At 40.8% G+C, this 15,604-nt stretch overlaps 1 protein-coding gene across 1 annotated transcript in view; it reads left to right on the forward strand.

Moving 5' to 3' along the window:
• The window catches only part of tmeff2a (transmembrane protein with EGF-like and two follistatin-like domains 2a), an 83,888-nt gene that overhangs the window by 44,162 nt on the left and 24,122 nt on the right, over positions 1-15,604 (forward strand). The window lies entirely within an intron of this gene.

The raw sequence follows: 15,604 nt of genomic DNA on the forward strand, positions 1-15,604 counted from the left end.
TAAACAGACATGTGAACTGTACGTCCAGAAAATCAAGTTTATTATAAGAAAATTGGATTATTCATGGCCCTAAACATAATACAGTAAAAACATAAAACAAGTTTGATTTGAATGTACTTGTTCTAATTATCATTAAATCATTAAAAACATCCAAATAATGAACTTATTATTACTATTAAATTATTATAATTGAAATATATTCGTTTTCTTAATTCGTAATGTTAGGTTGCTACTTTTGAATTTAATGGCATTTGTAAAAATTATTGATTTATTTAAAGCTGCTATAATCAATCATTGTACATTACTAATGGATCACATGACTATTTGCATGTGAAGAGGTCACTTGTAGTGTTGAATTTACGGAGAATTATCAGCCAGCTCTGCAGTTCCCCATGGCCCCATAGAGTGTTAAAGCGTCTTTTAGCACATTGTTTTGGTTTGATGGCCCCCAACTTTAATGTTTTGGTTGAATCTCACTGCTGTCATGATGTGTCTGCAGCTGCGGCAGGCAGCTGTTTTCAGCCATGAAGCTTACAAACCCAGTGTACAATACCTGCCCAGCACTGAACAACAAACAGACAAAGTTAGCAACTAGCTGGTGAACATAGTGGAGCATTTAGCAGCTAAAGAGCCAGATATTTCAATCAGGAGGCCTACGTTCATCAGGTGGACACACACAGGACCCCATATGAAGGCTAATGTGGCCCCATATCTGACAGATGTGTAAATACAGTTTGCTAAAACGTTTAAAATAGCAACTTTATAATGTGATAATATGTCAATGTTGTTTACAGCTTGATTCCACTGCCCCCAAGTCAACATCATTTCAGCTGTCTAATTTGATACGATCAGATGTGATATCATTGTCAAACAACAAAAGAGCTTCTCTGCTAAACATTAACATGCACTAACCATGTTAATTAAATTTAAAACAGCTAACCTTTTTCAGTCTCTGTCTTATTTGTTTTGCTATATGTAGCTGTGTCAATAGACATTGCATTGCATTATTATATTTTGTCAAATCAAAGAGTTCTGAAAAAGCTCTTTGCTCTCAGCTGCTGCTGTGAAGAGTAATGCAACCGTGACAGAAAATTATAATAATGAAAATAAAGGCTTGTGATGGATTTTTTATGTCAAGCCTCAGCAAGATAATTTTCATATCGAAGGCAGGAAATTATTTGAGAAATTGAAAGCAGGGTTTGGAAAATCATCAGCAATTACACAACTTTCGTGTACACGGTTACACAATTCGTAGTTGATGTTTTTTACTAAAACATGCAACATCTTTGGCACAGTCCTTTTGGGACTCCTAATCTCATCCTGATTAATTTGACCAAGGTTTTTTTTTTGTTGTTGTACAACTAGGAGGCCCCAAATACAAATCCACTTATAAAGAACACATGCACTGCCTCTATAATTGAAAAAAAGCACTGAAAATACTCTGTCAGGGGTAGTCTCAGAATGACGACATGTTCCTCTTTAGGATTGTGTGGAAGTGGAGGAAGTGTTATGTGTTCTCCCTCTCACACTGCTGAGAGAAAGGGAGTAACAGTGGCTGTTTTCTCAGAATGAATGTGTGGACAACACTGCAATTAATAAACACTGGAGCTGAAAGAGGATGGGAGTTTGAAGGGGGTGATAAGTATGTGAGAGTTTATTGTAATATGATTGGGGTTGCGAGTGACTTTTTATGAATAACTTTTGTGTGAGTAACTAATCATGTAAAACCTCCAGCTGATTAATAATGTGCCATTCAACTAAGACTTTAATTTGTTGCCTAATTGACTAACAAGACTCAGCTCTAAAGTCAGGGCAGACAGTACACACTGTAGTCGAGCTCATCTGTCAGTGCATGTTGGTACGCATGCATATATTGGCTCTCGTCCGTCTCTATCTGTCCCCCTGTGTGTTTACCCATGCAGTTCCTTCATTAACTCTCATGCACGGGGCTTCGGCAAGCATATACGAGAGCGAGATTGGGAAAGAGATTAGTCCTCCAAAAACGACGGCATACAGACGGATGAACGAGCGGAAATGAAACTGGTGCTAGGTCAACCAGAGAGAGAGAATGAGAGGGTTTTGGTGGTGGGAGGGGGTGGACAAAGAAATGGCCCAAGGAAAGTCGCAAAATAGATAACAGAACTGAGGAAACAGGCGGCGAGTGATTCAGAGATGGAGGGAGTGAAGGAGGGCAGACAGCAATAAGTAACACGAGGAGGGCAAAAGAAAATGACACACACATTTTCACATACTGTACGTCTTCTGAACACTATTCAGAACATTTGCTGTGCTTTACATTGAACTTTATCATTCCCTGTGACGCAGCAGGGTAAGAAGCATGAGCATTAGCACTGTGCTTTGTTTTCTTTTCTTTTTCTTCCTTCAAGTAATGCCATGTAAGCTGGGTCTAACTCTGTGCTGTGTTGTTTGGTGGGCAAGGATCACACTTCCCTGGGGTGTTTTTGCAGTATTTTATGGCAAGGCAACCATCTTATTTTCCCTGCACTTGTAAAGAAACAAAGCCTACTCTGAGCTTTCCTTGGGAAAAGTCTAGAATGAAAAGAGTAACGACGAGAGCATAATGTGCTCTAACAAAACAAAAAGATCAATAGAATTCTCATAGAATAAATAAATAATCAAATTATTACAACCCTCTGAAAAAACAAAAAAGTCAAATTAGTCAAAAAAGACAAATTGATAGCCTTGTATAAACATATAACTCACCTGCATTTGCTAAACCCCTCCCCCAAATCCATTGTCCAATCATAGCTTAGCAACTAGGCATGGCAAAACCTTGCCTAGTTAAGACCTTTTCATAACCAAAATTAAAAGTGTAAGGAGTGGATTAAAAAGTGTGTTTCTCTGCTCTAACATTTAGCAGCGTTAGCATGTCCGGCTAACTTCCACAGAATCCACATACGATTTTACGTGAATGTAAAATGCTCTTTACAAAATTTTGAACAACAACATGCAGACTACTAAAAATTGCATAAAATGAGTGTATTGCTATAAAAAAACGGGGTGAAGAGTTTAGTGTCATTGTGCACATTAAAATAGGCCGTCGTCCTCTAAAAACAAGTGAGAAAGTTATTTTCTGAATATCCCCACGAAAGCTCATAATGAATGCTAACCTTTAAAGACCTCTGGGCGGTTTAAAGTAGGAGCTCGAGAACTGTCCTTATTCTCAAGCTGTCAGATCAATGTGACGAATCGATCATTCAGGAGGAAAAGAGACAATTAAGAAAAAATAGCCCGGGGGCAGAGAGGGTATTTGTGCAGTAGAGGAGTGAGAGGCGAAGGAAGAGGGCAAGGACAGGAGGAGGAGAAACACAAACACACCCTATAAAGATAGAATCATAGCAGAGGTCAGAATAGATGGAGAGATACAGTAGAAGAGTCGGAAGGGAAGGAGGAGGGGAGTTGGCAGGGGTGGAGAAAGAGGAGAGCTGCTGGTGTTTTATGAGCAGGGGAGAAGGTTAAAGAAAGTGGTTGTAAAAGGCAGGGTGGACTCCTATTGAGGAAACCAGCAGTGGAGATCCATCCTGGTAAAAATCAAATGTATTTTAATGGCCAATGATAAATCTACACACATAAAGCTCAGGTCAGCTGCGTAGTTGCCAGTTTCATTGGCTGTATATGTGTGAATGTGTGCGTGCAGGGTGCAGGCTAGCTGCAATGCATGTCTGCATTTATGCTTGTCTTCTCTTGTGAGTTGGTGTTTTTTTTTTTTTTTTTTTGATCTGATAAGTGAGTCAACTGTGCAGGGAGATGCCCTGAGGACATGAGTCTGGTCACATGGCCCCTTTAGTCAGAATCAGACATTTGTGCAAATCAAATTGTACAGTGGAGAAATTGAATTGCACTCACATGATCGTGGAGGGACAAAGGACAATCAAAGCCTTAAACCTAAAAGACTTCTGTGTGTACAACAAGTGTATTTTTAAACAAGACTAAGAGTCTGCGGCCATGCTAGCAGCTCAGAGAAGCTGCAATACTCATTGTAAAGAAAAGCAAAGATACAAGTTGTATGTGGTTGGGAAGACATTTCGCTCTTTGCTCCCACTGGCAGGAGTTGGCAGCTGGGGAAGAGTGGGTAGGAGATGCACGTTCATGTCTGATAAGTTAACAGACACAGATGTTATCACCAGTACCAGTACCGGTTTGCAGCAAATCACTGATCTATCTGACATCCAATCCACAGATAGTATACACATAGGAACAAAGGCACAAATCAATACAGGTACCAGGACCTCACGAAAGACACGATACATACAAGACCAATCATGTCTTATGCGTTGTTGACAAGGTATAAAGTCAGTTTCTGAACATTTAGGCATGAAGTATTTGAATAAGTAGAAGTATTTATGATATGTATGGTACTGGCTGTAATGTCTGTGCAATTAAAACAACATTAGTCTTTTTATTAATGTCTCCCACTGCTCTGAGTTTAGCGCATTACCATGCTAACATTTCCTAATTAGCATAAAGCACAGCTGAGACGGATGGGACACTCATACATTTTGAAAGTATTTGGTCGTACACCAAAGTATTGGACACACTGACATTCTGACTTGATGATGTTGCCAGAGGAAAAGTTAAGGGATCACCAAAGTTCACAATGACCATGAACGTCTGCGGCAAATTGCACGGCAATCCTTCCAACAGTTGTTGAGACATTATACCACAAATCTCAACCACATGGTGGCACTAGAGGAAAAGTCAGGGGATCATCAAAGTTATCAGGATTCACTCACGTGAAACCGTGAATGTTTGCACAAAATTGAATGGCAATGCATTCATTCAAGATATTTCAGAAGTGGTGGACCGACTGACCAACATTACCATCCCTAGAGCCATGTAGCTAGCATGGCTACAAAACAGTACATGGAGTTGATCACTAAAAACCTGTAAAATATTTTAAAAAATGTACGAAAAAGAAGCACATTTCACGTTTCACCTCTAAATGATCTTTCCATATTGAATCCAGCCTGTTTAAATGTTAGTTTGCCAACCAACTTTAATTATTCACTATCTTTTTAAAATAACTAAATGTACTTTAGGTCAATGCTTTTCTCTGTGGCTTTTTCAATTCAATATTAAATATGTACTTTTTGACAAATCTTCTTGCCGACCTCAATTAGTCCGAAATAGAACCAGCGAGAATACTGGTTAGGAGCCAGCAGGATACTGCTGCCTCAAGGCCCAAAGTCAAAGATTTAAACTCTGTCATGCTCTGTGAGCTACTGCCGTTAAAGTGACCTAATTTCACTGCGGTTTCGAGGGGTAACTCTTATCTAAATGAAGTGCTTTGTCAAGGTCAAAACAGTGTCCCGTAACTTATCAGAGCCATTTTTCAGTTTGAATGGTAAAAAACGACTCCATTATGAGTCCTTAGCGGCAGGGAGAGAGCATCGGGACTGTCTGCAGTCTAATTACCAGTATTTATGGGGCATTCGTCTAAGTGTCCCTCTGTCTTTTCAGCTACCTGATTTCCTTTGTGTCTCTCTATAATTACTCGCTGAGCCTTGTTTTAGCGGAGACTTTTCAAGCACTAGTCCTTCAGCACCGTCAAAAGTATACATTGTGTGTATTAGTATGTTCATGTGCACATGTGCCACACCTCCACTCAGTATTTCACATTTACTTTTCTGAGTGTTGACTAATGAAAGGATAAACACTGCACTTTGCTTAATTGAAATACAATAGCCTGATTGGGGTAATTAATCTAATGATCAGACCTACAACAGTATGGATTTGCAAGCACTTCATTAATTTGAATTAAGGGGCGAGGCTCCACTATGGTGCAATTATGAATTCAATTTCAATTGATCTCCCATGGTCGATATGCAGCAATGCACAAAAATGATTATATGAGGTAGCGCACAACACTATTATTTTATCGACTCTCCAAATATTGTGGAGCAACGTATTCAATCAAAAGCCTAATGCTCCTGTAATATTAGCTAAGAATAATAAAGAGTAATCTCTGACTGTCTTTAGTGTGCAGGGAATAGATGTTGGCCATACGGTGACTCTATCTACCTGGTCTGACTCTGGAAACAATGGCAAGTTCGAACAGAATAGAATAGAACAGGATGGTGAGTTAGGTAAAATAGCTGGCTGACCTGCGGTTCCCCTGGTGATTGTTCCATCCGTCTATTCCCGCTTCAGCAGCCTCCACAATGACGAGCTGCTGCCCTAGTCACACTGCTATTGCTATGGTAACCAAGTTAGAGGTTTAGGGAAGTGAGTAATCTAATCTTCCCACTTTGTGGCATAGCGATAAGGCTCACCACCGCCAGCCCACCCGTGTGTGTGTGTGTGTGTGTATGTGTTTGTGCGTGTCCTATTTGGTCATTCTCTGCTGCATGTCTTACTCACACACACTCACACACACACACACACACACACACACACACACACACACACACAGAACCTATCTAGCCAATATGTTCCACCCTAATAGGCAGGTGAAAGCCGAAGGGCAGATAGGCTTCCAGTCTGAACCTCACTGAAGTTGACATTCTGCACCAATATCTTCAACATTAAAGGACAGCTGCACTGCTTTTATTGCAGAGGTTAGGTGAATTTTGAGTTCAAACAGAAAGGTTTGACTTGTGTCAACAATTTCTGCAATATCAAGTATTCAGATTTAGATCATAACATAACACTGCCAAGTTACCCAGCTACACGCACACAGCACGTCGCCGTGAACGTGTTCAGCTAAGTTCATTTGCTGTATATGTTTCTTTAGTTACTGGACAAAACAATGGAATAATCATGATGATCATCTGTCCATCAACTGACTGGAAGAAACAGCTGTAAAACAATTAAGAAATGCCTCAGATTGTCACAAACACTCTTTTTTCTATTATCACAATTTGAGCCAGTAGGTTCGATAAAAACTAAAATGTTTTGCAGATTCATATCAATGTTTTATTTTATTGTTGTCGCTGACGTATGCGGGGAGTCAAAACTTTTTCAGTGTATATATCGTTAGAATCAACATTAGCCTATCTTACATTTACGCTGCATTAGACTGTGTTTCTGCATGTTATTCCACTGTTGGCTGCCAGTGGTCCTTGTCTCAGTAGGTCTACTGGTTCTGTTGGCTTAAAGAGAGTCCAAAAGAAGCTACCAAGAAGAGAGTAATTGACCACTGTCTCTGTAACTGAACACCTTTTAAATCATTATATACATACACACACCTCTACCACCGCTCAACCAAAAAACTGTGCTAAAAGTTTATGTAGCCAGTAAGTTGTGAATACTGAACATATATACGGGGTTTCCAGGACTACAGAACTTCAGCAGCAAACATTAGATAAATTACTGAAATAAGAAAATAATGTTCCTGGTTTATGATTTATAAAAATTGTCTTTTAAGTTTAATGTTGTAACATTTGCTTCACTGGCTAACATAGGTGCTAATAAAAGCTAGTTGGTGTAGCAGTGGTTGGCAGAGTTTTTTTTTGCCCTAAATAAAAATATGTTATGTAAAACATTGACACTTTAAATCCAGCAGCGTTGTGCATGGTACACATTACCACGTCATTCCTTCGCTTTTCATCATACGTAAGTCACTTTAGATAACATCTACCAAACGGCAGCATTACACACCTGATTTCAAACTTGCTTGGAGAAGGTTTTGGACCTTGGTCTGGGAAACATGTTGTGCACACACACAGCCTCATGGAAAAGGAAGAGCACATGAGGTTTATTGTAATGTACGTCAAGATAGTCCCTACGTTAAAACATATCTATCTCACGGCCTCTCAGAGCATACGTTCAGGCAGAGCACATGAGAGGCCGATAAGCCTTTCTTTAGGCACGAGGGATAACGCCGTAATATAGGCTGAGAGGGATAGGATCTGCAGAAGAGATAGAAGCAAAGTCGTTAGATTCCTTCATCCACTCACGTTCACTCTCTCACTCGCTCCCTCCTTTTTCCATCTCTCACCTCTGCTGCTTTTGCTTTTCCTGCGTCTCTCCAAGGGAATGTATCCAATCATACAACTCTGAAATTATTATTAAAATTTCCATTGCCTCTGTGTGTGTGTGTGTGTGTGTGTGCACAGCAGGGGCTCTGAATGAGATGAGTTGGGGTGGTGGTGGTGGTGGTGAGGACAGTATCTGGTGTGAGGAGGGAGCGTAAGCGGCGAGTGGCAGCCGCCGTGTGTCAGAGCTATCAGTGGAGGTGGTGAAAAGTGGGACGGAGGCTGATGAAAATAGCGGGGTCACCTTTGGGCCAGCCCTCGCTCTCGCTGGCATCAGGGATTTTATTGTCATTTTTTTTTTTTGTCATCCTGAAAATAATGGAACAGGGCTGAGACGGAGAGAGTGGCGCGGGAGGGGGGAAGGAAGATTGTGCCAAAATCGGGGCCAATGGAAAGGGAGGGACACTGGGGTAGAGAGATGGGAGGATTGGACTTCTTTCTGTAATGGCAGGATTTGACTGGGATTAAGAGAGGGAACAGGGGAATCAGGTGGGCACTTTTGGAAAGAGTGTGTGTGTGTGTGTGTGTGTGTGTGTGTGTGTGTGTGTGTGTGCGAGGGGGCGTATTCACGGAAGGATTTTAAATGGCTGCTGTGAAGTGTCCCCCTTCCTGTTTGAGTGTAAACTCACGGTCAGCAGTTGTGAATCTTATCTAACTTGAGAAAAATAGATTGTAAACGTGCACACACAGCAGCAGCTCCTCGTATTGTCAAAACATACAGTGGGTAATAAAACAAATGACAGATTGTATCTTCATCTTCCGGGGGAAACCTGGCATAATATATGTCAGCCCAGTGATATTCAGTTATATTGTGCCATAACCATCTGCTGTATAGTCTTACAGTGTAACTGTCATGGCTGTAAAGACTGTACTCAGGGAAACAGATAGGATGTCCCAGATAAATGAAGGCTCATAATCCTTCATGCAGCAGCAGTGGAGACATCCACCCGACCTTTTGGCCCTCCCCTGGGGATTTCAGGTCATGCCTTCTTATGTAAGCCTGATAAAAACATTTGTAATGGGAGAATAATGCTTGTCTCTGCTCAGTTTCTCTGTATCAGGATTTAAAAATGCTGCTATTTTTACTACTATTATTTTCAACATGCCCTATTTATTCACAGCATCATAGGTGTTCAGTCACATTGGTGATAGACTTGGTTATTTCCCCGTCTTTTTCTAGATTTTGAATTCCAAGCTCAATTGATGCTCGTTTTAGAGTTTCTCTTTCTGCAGATCATTTTCCTCAAGTTACAGTTTGGTCAAGTCCCCCACTTCTGTAATCACGCCAGCTGTCTTTTCCTTTTGTCAGCAGCGAGCTAGAGCGGCTCATTAGAGGCCGTGTGCGGCTGGATGATGCTAGCAAAGCAATTTGAGCTGCGAGCTCGCAGAGAGGTGTTGGCCTCAATTTCAGGTATGAAGAAAGAAAGAAAGAAAGAAAGAAAGAAAGAAAGGATGGCGAGGAGTCATATTATGGCTTCTCTTGTGGGTCATTCCAACACGCAGAAGAACATTTTCTCATTTGCCTGAAGATAATTGCAGCACTTATTATTCTGCTCAGTTAAGCAGCAACCCAGAACAGGTCATTTTATATGGGACTTATAGTCACAGCTAAGGTGTAGTATCTGGACACCTTATTTGTTATTGACCTAACACTGGGCTCCATTGTTGTTCTTTTCCAGTTAACATTAGAAATCATGAAATGAAATACAAGAATAAGGTAACAACAATATAACATTTAGATGATCTAAATGTGCTTTATAAAACAAAATATTTACAATGTGAAAGACTATTTGCTTCAATATACAATATTCTGTAATATTTCCTCCTTAACTTAAGTAGTTTGAACCACCATTTCTGATTCTTCTGATCGACAGTGCAAATGAGCTCTCCGCTCACTCTCTGGAGGTCTTTCGGTAGCGTTGTGCTCCATATGTAAACATCTGAAGGCTGTTTATTTGCGGGCTCCAACGCTCTTCCCAGGAGGCGCTAAAGACTTTGTGTTTTGAGAGCAGAACTCATAGGTTGTGCTTTGGGAATGCCCAGCGAGGCTGGCGGTTTGTTTACATTACAGACATGGATCATATTGAGGGTTGAAATGGTAGATTGGCAGCAGAGGGACAGGCGGCGTGTTTATTTACTCCCTGAAATTGTGTCTACGGGAGCATTGTGAAAGTGGTCAGATTAAAAGTGCTGCGTGATGAAGTGAAGGCTAGTGAAGAAAATATTTATTTGTTCAGCAAAGGCCTCTCAATATTACAGTACATTGTGAGAGAAGGACTAGCATTCAAATGGGAAGTCAGTCTGCCTCATCTCTTTCAGCGTTTTCGGTTTTTATATCATGTTTCCCAAACATTCCTTTCAGCAACCTCTTGGGTGATATTCAGCTTTTAGCGACCAAGTTTGTCGCCACCATGATGTAACGTGATTTGCCACCTTCACTGGTCAATATCCAATCACATCCTCTGGGCTTTTTTTGTCTTTGAGGTAGCTTAGGCATCGGCTACAGGCAGGAAAAGCAAGGAAAGACCTGGTGAGTAGGTGAGGATGGGCTGCGAATGGGCCCAAATGTGCAAAAAATTGTTATTAATATCCAACATACAGTTTAAAAGAAAGATTATAAAAAAAATACAGTACCTTAGATAGACATCGCTCTACCCTAACTGACACTGGACTTAACAGTGAAGTAGGAGACGTGAAATGTCTGAAGTGAACAAATCTGCTTATTTATAGATTCAGTGAGGAAGAAGGAGTAAATGTCATTTTGAGAATTTTTAACAAAGTAACTGAACCACCCTATTAGATGCAAATTAGTATTAGTATTTTAAAACCTGTCTGAAAGGGATCTTTTGTGTTAATGATTACGTTCTCTGTTGGGCTCATTCATCTTTCTTCCTCTGGCTTTGGCTTGCTTTTCTACCATGTACCATCAGAGTGTCACGCATTAGGAGAAAGGAACAGCAAAGACGTGTTGAATAGCTGTCAATCACATTTCTACTGATGGTGCTGATTATTAGGTCACCAAGACAATTATTAAACTTTGCAAATCTTTCGAAGAGCTGCAATCGGCAAAAAAAAGAATTCACTTTGGTGTCTGAGCATCTTTGCTCTGTTGGAATATTGCCCTGCCACATTTCTCCTTCCAATGCTTTTCACTGCCACGGAAAACTCAGTCAATCCAAGAACAGACGTGTCAGAATTCATTGGCAGAACGTTGTTCTCATATTTTTGCGCTGCAATCGATAATTAAACTTGTACAGTATCACACTTTTTGAAGCAAATCAAAGTGCTATTTAGACATCTTGTAGCTAAATCGATATTTTAAATAAGTTACATAAATGAAACATTAAATAAAGGCAAATATTGAGTAGAAGGAAAGATTTCACTCTTAAGTACATCAAGGCAACAGCCCCCCCAGAGAACCTTGTGTAGTACATGCAGCGTTTGTACCTTTGTTGCACAGCGTCCTCTTTATTGGATTGTTTCTGTCGTTCTCAACAATAACTGCATTAAACGAGGCTTCCTGTGGGAAGGAAAAGTAGAAATGCCTTGAAAGTGTTTATGTAGTCTGCTGCTGCCACATCCCTTTTTGCTTGTGGTGACGATGAGCACTTCTGACTAACACAACTAGCTGGTGAACATAGTGGAGCATTTAGCTGCTGAAGAGCCACATATTTATCATGGGAGATGGTGGAGACAAGTCCTTCAAATGAAAACGACAACATACCTCGTTTGTAACTGCCCTTTAAAGCGACCTGACTAACTGTTACAAATTAGAATAAAAGAATCCTGTTTTACGATGTGACAGTGCTGTAGTTATAGTTAAGGTACAAAAACGACTTGGTTAGCTACAGGGAAAGATCATGATGTGGGTTAAAATGACTACTTTGTAAAGGTTAGAGGAGCTTCATTGTCATGGTTACAATAATAAAAATGTGGTTAAGGTCAGGGATCATGGTCATGCTTAAAAACAACACCTTTGACTGTCAGTTGGAAACAGTTTTTGTCTCTTGAGTGAAAACGTATGCCGTTTTTGGGCGCTCTCCGGAGGACAGTCTCAAACCAAACCAGAGCTAAATGGAGTGTGAATATTGAACTCACATTGTGAGGGGGACAGAAACCCCAAATGAATGCTAATGCCGCTCTGTGTCTGCTATATATGTAAATAAGCCACAGTTTGCCAACAGGTTAATGCAATGTTGTACTGATGCACAAGCTGCTGCACTGATAAATTGCATTTTCTTCGTTATGATTTTGTTTCAGTGCAGATATTTGTGTTGTCAGATATCTCGGCCAGTGACCACCAGCTCTTGCCTCTTCCGTCCTTCTCCCCCGACTCATATATCCTCCACACCCTGACACGGCTTTACTCTTCCTCCCTTTTCTCCAGCTCCTTTCCTTTCGCCTGGTCTGATCCCCAAACCTCTATCCCCTGTAGCTCTCTCTTTAGCCGCGGCCAATCCTCTCTGGCGGTCTTGTGCACACAGGATTAGCCATTAGTCTCATAGTTTTCTCTCCCTCTTCCTCTCGAGACCAAACCCTGCCACCACTGACCCACCGTCCGGCTGTCCAAGGCTCCTCTCCAACTCTCGGCAGTGCGAGATTGGCCCCCGCAGGCTGGTGGTGAGATTAGACGTGGCACGGTGGGGATCCGCGGGCAGCCAGCTGACACCGGTGGAGTTGGTACAGAGTAGTTGCAGGCTGGAAGCTGACATTTCCCGAGATTTTCTGTCGCTGATATATAATGCAGCAAGCAGGTGATGAGGACAGAAGGGGCATTAGTGTGCCAAGATCAGCAAAGTGTGTGTTTGCCGAAAGACAGAGTCACTAGATGGGAAAGTCAGGGGAGTGTCTGCTCAGAGAAGGTGTCCATGCAGGTACATACAATGTTCTGTCTACAGTATACATCAAGTCTACGTTTTTGTTGAGCTTGATTCCCTTAAACTTAAAGGATGGATAATGAAGTTTGTCTTAATACGATACTTAAATGCCAATTGTACGTTGAAAGAGTTATTGGTTACTGTGTCCTCATGGAAATCTGTAAGATGGGGAAGAAAATCCACAGTCCAGGTTCAGTGTTATATTCAGCGTGGAACACAAAGGGTCTCATTCAAGAGCATATTCATATTCTTATCCTTTTTGCTCTTGAGTGTCCCAAGTCAGATTCACCAGACTCTGTTACCTGGACAAAAGCTGTAAATCGCTCGTTTCAGCCTGACGAATGCGACCAATAAATAAATAACATAACACAAAAGAATAATAATAATGAATAACTAATAAATAAAAATTAAAAGATGTAGCAAAGTATATAATCACTCCAACAGTCCTGCAGAGAGACAACAGAGGGGGGGGGAGTGTCCTGAGTGTCCCAAACACTGGGAAAAGTAGGTCTGTGAGTGTTGTATTGTGTTATAGATTGGGGTCACCACTATGGTTGAACAGTCCGATGGCAGGAGGTTCAGATAAGCACCTGAAGCGTCCATTTTGCACCTGGGTGGGATGATCCGGTAGCTGAGAGAAAATTACAATTTTGGTTTCTTGGAGAGATATACACAGCAAATACTTTGTGCAATACAAGTGATTGAAGCGCTTCTAAATGGCTCACAGCAATAAGTAGCAAGATGGAAATGGAGCTTTTGAAACAACTGTCAGGTACTGACAGTCCATGTGAGCAGGAAAGCTTTTTAATAGTAGCTTCCTACGGGAGAGCTGCTACCTCTCTGGCTAGTTGTTCGTGATGTCTGCTTCAGTATGAAAGCAGTGTTTTAACACATCAAAAAATACAAGCCTCAAGATAAGATTCAAGCCTGGACTGATGCCAGTTCAAAGTCAAAGCTAACTTTTTTGTCAATGAGCTGATGTTGAAGAAGTTAGATTTTTTCACAATCAGCCAGGGTCAGTAAAGGCTTCGAAATACCCACTATCACTGCCAAAGTGCCTTGCATTAAACAGTAATATGCTTCAGGGCCACTGGCGCGAAATATTTATGTGTAGGAGGCAAAATTGTATATTATCAACTGATTTGCAAAGTGGTTGATTAAATAAGCTACATTTATTTCTTTGCTGCTTTGTTTTTTCATCATAGGTCACAAATAAATGTACAGTACATGAATATATGCCTTGAGCGTTTGTCTCCGTGCATGCAGAAACAGGCTTTTACAGACAAGGGCACGCACGTATTTGTGTTGCTTTACCTGTGAAGACTTTCACTTGACCACCTTCACAAATGTTTTAATCAACCTAAGTCTAATGCTAACATCCTGCTAACTATAACAGTAAAGCTCAGTCTAATCCCTGCCATATCATACACCTAAATATAATGATTATATGCTAAACCGTCCACATTTTCAATCCTTGTGAGGACTTTTTGTTCCTCATAGCTATAAATTCACATAAAAAAGACTGAAATAAAAGCACGCACAAAAGCACTTTGTCTGGCTCTCTCTGTCTTTCTGTATCATTTCTCTCTTTTTCTCTGTTATTTTGTCATCTTTTTTATCCTTCCTGAGGGATATACACAGACTGACAGATGATATAAAGGGCCATTTTGTTGCTTTTTAACATTGATCAGGTAATACTTTTGGGAAAGTTATGTAAAAAAAAAAAAGAAAGAAAAGCTCCACTGAAAATGTCTGATACTAGCTACTACAAGCAGCCACGCTTGCCATGTTTAGCAGTAATAACCACCAGCAAATGACACAGTATATAATTACACTGCTGGTCAAACGTAGCATTAGCTTACAGAAACAGTCATTAGTGAGCTGCTGTCTTGCCTGTCTGCCATGTGGGCTTGCCACCTGCAAGGAGAGGAATCAGGGAACAGAGAACAGCAGGATTACGTAACAAGTGGCAAAATTTGGATGGCCTTAGCTTCCAGTTGGGACTTTCGGTTTAACTTTGAGCCACAAACTTAGTCAGCAGCACCAGGCTAGTACCCCCCCAGTTCTTTTTTTATGCTAAGCTAGCTAATCGTCTCCTAGCTCTAATTCCAGATAATGGACAGCACAAGGAACTCTCAACAAAAAAGCAAATAAATATCCCAAAATGTCAAACTATTGCTTTGAGTCTCCATATGGGACATATTGGAGCTGTAATTTGACATCTAATTAGCCATACTCAAAACACCTAGAATAACTTGGTAGTAACATTTTTGCTTGGGTCTATAATTTGGGTAATTTTAAACATACAATGTACTCAGTATAATGAAGTGTGTCTCAGGACATATCCACTGAAGCTCCACACTGCAGCATAGGTCAGGGTGGGCTATTTGTGGCCCCTAGTAGCCACATGGGACTGGATATTCTTTGTATGAAGGACCACTCTACAACTAAGAGTGCATCACAATTTTCCACATGGGTGAATAGAAAAAGCTAGACAGAGAAACAGAGGATGTGTGTTACTCCCTGACAGCTCATTCCTGTATATTCTCCACATTGTGCCGGGGTTTGGAGAATAAATACACCAAGGTTAGAGAGGCCTAGCTGCTACTGCGAACTGCGAGGGAATTTAATTGAATTTCCAACGAGCATGCTGATCTGACATATGGATATGAAATTCAAAATCCTTGTGAGCATGAGGACAAATAGTGGAGTAATAGTTGGAAGGAGAGA

This window comes from Enoplosus armatus, chromosome 11, assembly GCF_043641665.1.
Source record: "Enoplosus armatus isolate fEnoArm2 chromosome 11, fEnoArm2.hap1, whole genome shotgun sequence".
NCBI classification, from domain to species: domain Eukaryota; kingdom Metazoa; phylum Chordata; class Actinopteri; order Centrarchiformes; family Enoplosidae; genus Enoplosus; species Enoplosus armatus.